Raw genomic sequence first — 7186 nt, forward strand, 5'->3', positions numbered from 1 at the left:
CCGCTTTTTACCCCAGGACGAGAAAACTGGGTCCGGGGCATTCCCGCTCGCGTTTTCTTGGGACGAGCACCGGAAGTCCTCGAGCTCAGCCCGTTTCCTTCACTGCAAGTGCATTTCCAGTGGTTTCTGACACCGGACGAGCGTTCGCCACTCGTTGGAAGCTTCGGCCATCTTTTGGACCGTTTTGGGTCGCACCACAGTTCTCCCTCCAACGAGCTCGCTTCCCGACCTATACCTCCGGAAAACGTGTCAGGGAGCATGCCAGGAGTGTGGGTTGAAGTCCTCGGAGCACGAGACCCGAAGAATGAAAGACTTATGACCAATACGGAGAAAAGGGAAGAAACCGTCGGGGGACCGCTTTTTACCCCAGGACGAGAAAACTGAGTCCGGGGCATTCCCGCTCGCGTTTTCTTGGGACGAGCACCGGAAGTCCTCGAGCTCAGCCCGATTCCTTCGCTGCAAGTGCATTTCCAGTGGTTTCTGACACCGGACGAGCGTTCGCCACTCGTTGGAAGCTTCGGCCATCTTTTGGATCGTTTTGGGTCGCACCACAGTTCTCCCTCCAACGAGCTCGCTTCCCGACCTATACCTCCGGAAAACGTGTCAGGGAGCATGCCAGGAGTTTGGGTCGAAGTCCTCGGAGCACGAGACCCGAAGATCGAAAGACTTATGACCAATACGGAGCAAAGGGAAGAAACCGTCGGGGGACCGCTTTTTACCCCAGGACGAGAAAACGGAGTCCGGGGCATTCCCGCTCGCGTTTTCTTGGGACGAGCACCGGAAGTCCTCGAGCTCAGCCCGTTTCCTTCGCTGCAAGTGCATTTCCAGTGGTTTCTGACACCGGACGAGCGTTCGCCACTCGTTGGAAGCTTCGGCCATCTTTTGGACCGTTTTGGGTCGCACCACAGTTCTCCCTCCAACGAGCTCGCTTCCCGACCTATACCTCCGGAAAACGTGTCAGGGAGCATGCCAGGAGTGTGGGTTGAAGTCCTCGGAGCACGAGACCCGAAGATCGAAAGACTTATGACCAATACGGAGCAAAGGGAAGAAACCGTCGGGGGACCGCTTTTAACCCCAGGACGAGAAAACGGAGTCCGGGGCATTCCCGCTCGCGTTTTCTTGGGACGAGCACCGGAAGTCCTCGAGCTCAGCCCGTTTCCTTCGCTGCAAGTGCATTTCCAGTGGTTTCTGACACCGGACGAGCGTTCGCCACTCGTTGGAAGCTTCGGCCATCTTTTGGACCGTTTTGGGTCGCACCACAGTTCTCCCTCCAACGAGCTCGCTTCCCGACCTATACCTCCGGAAAACGTGTCAGGGAGCATGCCAGGAGTGTGGGTTGAAGTCCTCGGAGCACGAGACCCGAAGATCGAAAGACTTATGACCAATACGGAGCAAAGGGAAGAAACCGTCGGGGGATCGCTTTTAACCCCAGGACGAGAAAACGGAGTCCGGGGCATTCCCGCTCGCGTTTTCTTGGGACGAGCACCGGAAGTCCTCGAGCTCAGCCCGTTTCCTTCGCTGCAAGTGCATTTCCAGTGGTTTCTGACACCGGACGAGCGTTCGCCGCTCGTTGGAAGCTTCGGCCATCTTTTGGACCGTTTTGGGTCGCACCACAGTTCTCCCTCCAACGAGCTCGCTTCCCGACCTATACCTCCGAAAAACGTGTCAGGGAGCATGCCAGGAGTGTGGGTTGAAGTCCTCGGAGCACGAGACCCGAAGATCGAAAGACTTATGACCAATACGGAGCAAAGGGAAGAAACCGTCGGGGGACCGCTTTTTACCCCAGGACGAGAAAACTGAGTCCGGGGCATTCCCGCTCGCGTTTTCTTGGGACGAGCACCGGAAGTCCTCGAGCTCAGCCCGTTTCCTTCGCTGCAAGTGCATTTCCAGTGGTTTCTGACACCGGACGAGCGTTCGCCACTCGTTGGAAGCTTCGGCCATCTTTTGGACCGTTTTGGGTCGCACCACAGTTCTCCCTCCAACGAGCTCGCTTCCCGACCTATACCTCCGGAAAACGTGTTAGGGAGCATGCCAGGAGTGTGGGTCGAACTCCTCAGAGCACGAGACCCGAAGAACGAAAGACTTATGATCAATACGGAGCAAAGGGAAGAAACCGTCGGGGGACCGCTTTTTACCCCAGGACGAGAAAACGGAGTCCGGGGCATTCCCGCTCGAGTTTTCTTGGGACGAGCACCGGAAGTCCTCGAGCTCACCCCGTTTCCTTCGCTGCAAGTGCATTTCCAGTGGTTTCTGACACCGGACGAGCGTTCGCCACTCGTTGGAAGCTTCGGCCATCTTTTGGACCGTTTTGGGTCGCACCACAGTTCTCCCTCCAACGAGCTCGCTTCCCGACCTATACCTCCGGAAAACGTGTCAGGGAGCATGCCAGGAGTGTGGGTTGAAGTCCTCGGAGCACGAGACCCGAAGATCGAAAGACTTATGACCAATACGGAGCAAAGGGAAGAAACCGTCGGGGGACCGCTTTTTACCCCAGGACGAGAAAACTGAGTCCGGGGCATTCCCGCTCGCGTTTTCTTGGGACGAGCACCGGAAGTCCTCGAGCTCAGCCAGTTGCCTTCGCTGCAAGTGCATTTCCAGTGGTTTCTGACACCGGACGAGCGTGCGCCACTCGTTGGAAGCTTCGGCCATCTTTTGGACCGTTTTGGGTCGCACCACAGTTCTCCCTCCAACGAGCTCGCTTCCCGACCTATACCTCCGGAAAACGTGTCAGGGAGCATGCCAGGAGTGTGGGTTGAAGTCCTCGGAGCACGAGACCCGAAGATCGAAAGACTTATGACCAATACGGAGCAAAGGGAAGAAACCGTCGGGGGACCGCTTTTTACCCCAGGACGAGAAAACTGAGTCCGGGGCATTCCCGCTCGCGTTTTCTTGGGACGAGCACCGGAAGTCCTCGAGCTCAGCCCGTTTCCTTCGCTGCAAGTGCATTTCCAGTGGTTTCTGACACCGGACGAGCGTTCGCCACTCGTTGGAAGCTTCGGCCATCTTTTGGACCGTTTTGGGTCGCACCACAGTTCTCCCTCCAACGAGCTCGCTTCCCGACCTATACCTCCGGAAAACGTGTCAGGGAGCATGCCAGGAGTGTGGGTTGAAGTCCTCGGAGCACGAGACTCGAAGATCGAAAGACTTATGACCAATACGGAGCAAAGGGAAGAAACCGTCGGGGGACCGCTTTTTACCCCAGGACGAGAAAACTGAGTCCGGGGCATTCCCGCTCGCGTTTTCTTGGGACGAGCACCGGAAGTCCTCGAGCTCAGCCCGTTTCCTTCGCTGCAAGTGCATTTCCAGTGGTTTCTGACACCGGACGAGCGTTCGCCACTCGTTGGAAGCTTCGGCCATCTTTTGGACCGTTTTGGGTCGCACCACAGTTCTCCCTCCAACGAGCTCGCTTCCCGACCTATACCTCCGGAAAACGTGTCAGGGAGCATGCCAGGAGTGTGGGTTGAAGTCCTCGGAGCACGAGACCCGAAGATCGAAAGACTTATGACCAATACGGAGCAAAGGGAAGAAACCGTCGGGGGACCGCTTTTTACCCCAGGACGAGAAAACTGAGTCCGGGGCATTCCCGCTCGCGTTTTCTTGGGACGAGCACCGGAAGTCCTCGAGCTCAGCCCGTTTCCTTCGCTGCAAGTGCATTTCCAGTGGTTTCTGACACCGGACGAGCGTTCGCCACTCGTTGGAAGCTTCGGCCATCTTTTGGACCGTTTTGGGTCGCACCACAGTTCTCCCTCCAACGAGCTCGCTTCCCGACCTATACCTCCGGAAAACGTGTCAGGGAGCATGCCAGGAGTGTGGGTTGAAGTCCTCGGAGCACGAGACCCGAAGATCGAAAGACTTATGACCAATACGGAGCAAAGGGAAGAAACCGTCGGGGGACCGCTTTTTACCCCAGGACGAGAAAACTGAGTCCGGGGCATTCCCGCTCGCGTTTTCTTGGGACGAGCACCGGAAGTCCTCGAGCTCAGCCCGTTTCCTTCGCTGCAAGTGCATTTCCAGTGGTTTCTGACACCGGACGAGCGTTCGCCGCTCGTTGGAAGCTTCGGCCATCTTTTGGACCGTTTTGGGTCGCACCACAGTTCTCCCTCCAACGAGCTCGCTTCCCGACCTATACCTCCGAAAAACGTGTCAGGGAGCATGCCAGGAGTGTGGGTTGAAGTCCTCGGAGCACGAGACCCGAAGATCGAAAGACTTATGACCAATACGGAGCAAAGGGAAGAAACCGTCGGGGGACCGCTTTTTACCCCAGGACGAGAAAACTGAGTCCGGGGCATTCCCGCTCGCGTTTTCTTGGGACGAGCACCGGAAGTCCTCGAGCTCAGCCCGTTTCCTTCGCTGCAAGTGCATTTCCAGTGGTTTCTGACACCGGACGAGCGTTCGCCACTCGTTGGAAGCTTCGGCCATCTTTTGGACCGTTTTGGGTCGGACCACAGTTCTCCCTCCAACGAGCTCGCTTCCCGACCTATACCTCCGGAAAACGTGTCAGGGAGCATGCCAAGAGTGTGGGTTGAAGTCCTCGGAGCACGAGACCCGAAGATCGAAAGACTTATGACCAATACGGAGCAAAGGGAAGAAACCGTCGGGGGACCGCTTTTTACCCCAGGACGAGAAAACTGAGTCCGGGGCATTCCCGCTCGCGTTTTCTTGGGACGAGCACCGGAAGTCCTCGAGCTCAGCCAGTTGCCTTCGCTGCAAGTGCATTTCCAGTGGTTTCTGACACCGGACGAGCGTGCGCCACTCGTTGGAAGCTTCGGCCATCTTTTGGACCGTTTTGGGTCGCACCACAGTTCTCCCTCCAACGAGCTCGCTTCCCGACCTATACCTCCGGAAAACGTGTCAGGGAGCATGCCAGGAGTGTGGGTTGAAGTCCTCGGAGCACGAGACCCGAAGATCGAAAGAATTATGACCAATACGGAGCAAAGGGAAGAAACCGTCGGGGGATCGCTTTTAACCCCAGGACGAGAAAACTGAGTCCGGGGCATTCCCGCTCGCGTTTTCTTGGGACGAGCACCGGAAGTCCTCGAGCTCAGCCCGTTTCCTTCGCTGCAAGTGCATTTCCAGTGGTTTCTGACACCGGACGAGCGTTCGCCACTCGTTGGAAGCTTCGGCCATCTTTTGGACCGTTTTGGGTCGCACCACAGTTCTCCCTCCAACGAGCTCGCTTCCCGACCTATACCTCCGGAAAACGTGTCAGGGAGCATGCCAGGAGTGTGGGTTGAAGTCCTCGGAGCACGAGACTCGAAGATCGAAAGACTTATGACCAATACGGAGCAAAGGGAAGAAACCGTCGGGGGACCGCTTTTTACCCCAGGACGAGAAAACTGAGTCCGGGGCATTCCCGCTCGCGTTTTCTTGGGACGAGCACCGGAAGTCCTCGAGCTCAGCCCGTTTCCTTCGCTGCAAGTGCATTTCCAGTGGTTTCTGACAACGGACGAGCGTTCGCCACTCGTTGGAAGCTTCGGCCATCTTTTGGACCGTTTTGGGTCGCACCACAGTTCTCCCTCCAACGAGCTCGCTTCCCGACCTATACCTCCGGAAAACGTGTCAGGGAGCATGCCAGGAGTGTGGGTTGAAGTCCTCGGAGCACGAGACCCGAAGATCGAAAGACTTATGACCAATACGGAGCAAAGGGAAGAAACCGTCGGGGGACCGCTTTTTACCCCAGGACGAGAAAACTGAGTCCGGGGCATTCCCGCTCGCGTTTTCTTGGGACGAGCACCGGAAGTCCTCGAGCTCAGCCCGTTTCCTTCGCTGCAAGTGCATTTCCAGTGGTTTCTGACACCGGACGAGCGTTCGCCACTCGTTGGAAGCTTCGGCCATCTTTTGGACCGTTTTGGGTCGCACCACAGTTCTCCCTCCAACGAGCTCGCTTCCCGACCTATACCTCCGGAAAACGTGTCAGGGAGCATGCCAGGAGTGTGGGTTGAAGTCCTCGGAGCACGAGACCCGAAGATCGAAAGACTTATGACCAATACGGAGCAAAGGGAAGAAACCGTCGGGGGACCGCTTTTTACCCCAGGACGAGAAAACTGAGTCCGGGGCATTCCCGCTCGCGTTTTCTTGGGACGAGCACCGGAAGTCTTCGAGCTCAGCCCGTTTCCTTCGCTGCAAGTGCATTTCCAGTGGTTTCTGACACCGGACGAGAGTTCGCCGCTCGTTGGAAGCTTCGGCCATCTTTTGGACCGTTTTGGGTCGCACCACAGTTCTCCCTCCAACGAGCTCGCTTCCCGACCTATACCTCCGAAAAACGTGTCAGGGAGCATGCCAGGAGTGTGGGTTGAAGTCCTCGGAGCACGAGACCCGAAGATCGAAAGACTTATGACCAATACGGAGCAAAGGGAAGAAACCGTCGGGGGACCGCTTTTTACCCCAGGACGAGAAAACTGAGTCCGGGGCATTCCCGCTCGTGTTTTCTTGGGACGAGCACCGGAAGTCCTCGAGCTCAGCCCGTTTCCTTCGCTGCAAGTGCATTTCCAGTGGTTTCTGACACCGGACGAGCGTTCGCCACTCGTTGGAAGCTTCGGCCATCTTTTGGACCGTTTTGGGTCGGACCACAGTTCTCCCTCCAACGAGCTCGCTTCCCGACCTATACCTCCGGAAAACGTGTCAGGGAGCATGCCAGGAGTGTGGGTTGAAGTCCTCGGAGCACGAGACCCGAAGATCGAAAGACTTATGACCAATACGGAGCAAAGGGAAGAAACCGTCGGGGGACCGCTTTTTACCCCAGGACGAGAAAACTGAGTCCGGGGCATTCCCGCTCGCGTTTTCTTGGGACGAGCACCGGAAGTCCTCGAGCTCAGCCCGTTTCCTTCGCTGCAAGTGCATTTCCAGTGGTTTCTGACACCGGACGAGCGTTCGCCACTCGTTGGAAGCTTCGGCCATCTTTTGGACCGTTTTGGGTCGCACCACAGTTCTCCCTCCAACGAGCTCGCTTCCCGACCTATACCTCCGGAAAACGTGTCAGGGAGCATGCCAGGAGTGTGGGTTGAAGTCCTCGGAGCACGAGACCCGAAGATCGAAAGACTTATGACCAATACGGAGCAAAGGGAAGAAACCGTCGGGGGACCGCTTTTTACCCCAGGACGAGAAAACTGAGTCCGGGGCATTCCCGCTCGCGTTTTCTTGGGACGAGCACCGGAAGTCTTCGAGCTCAGCCCGTTTCCTTCGCTGC

The sequence above is a fragment of the Cucumis melo genome, chromosome 10 (genome assembly GCF_025177605.1).
Source record: "Cucumis melo cultivar AY chromosome 10, USDA_Cmelo_AY_1.0, whole genome shotgun sequence".
NCBI classification, from domain to species: Eukaryota; Viridiplantae; Streptophyta; class Magnoliopsida; order Cucurbitales; family Cucurbitaceae; genus Cucumis; species Cucumis melo.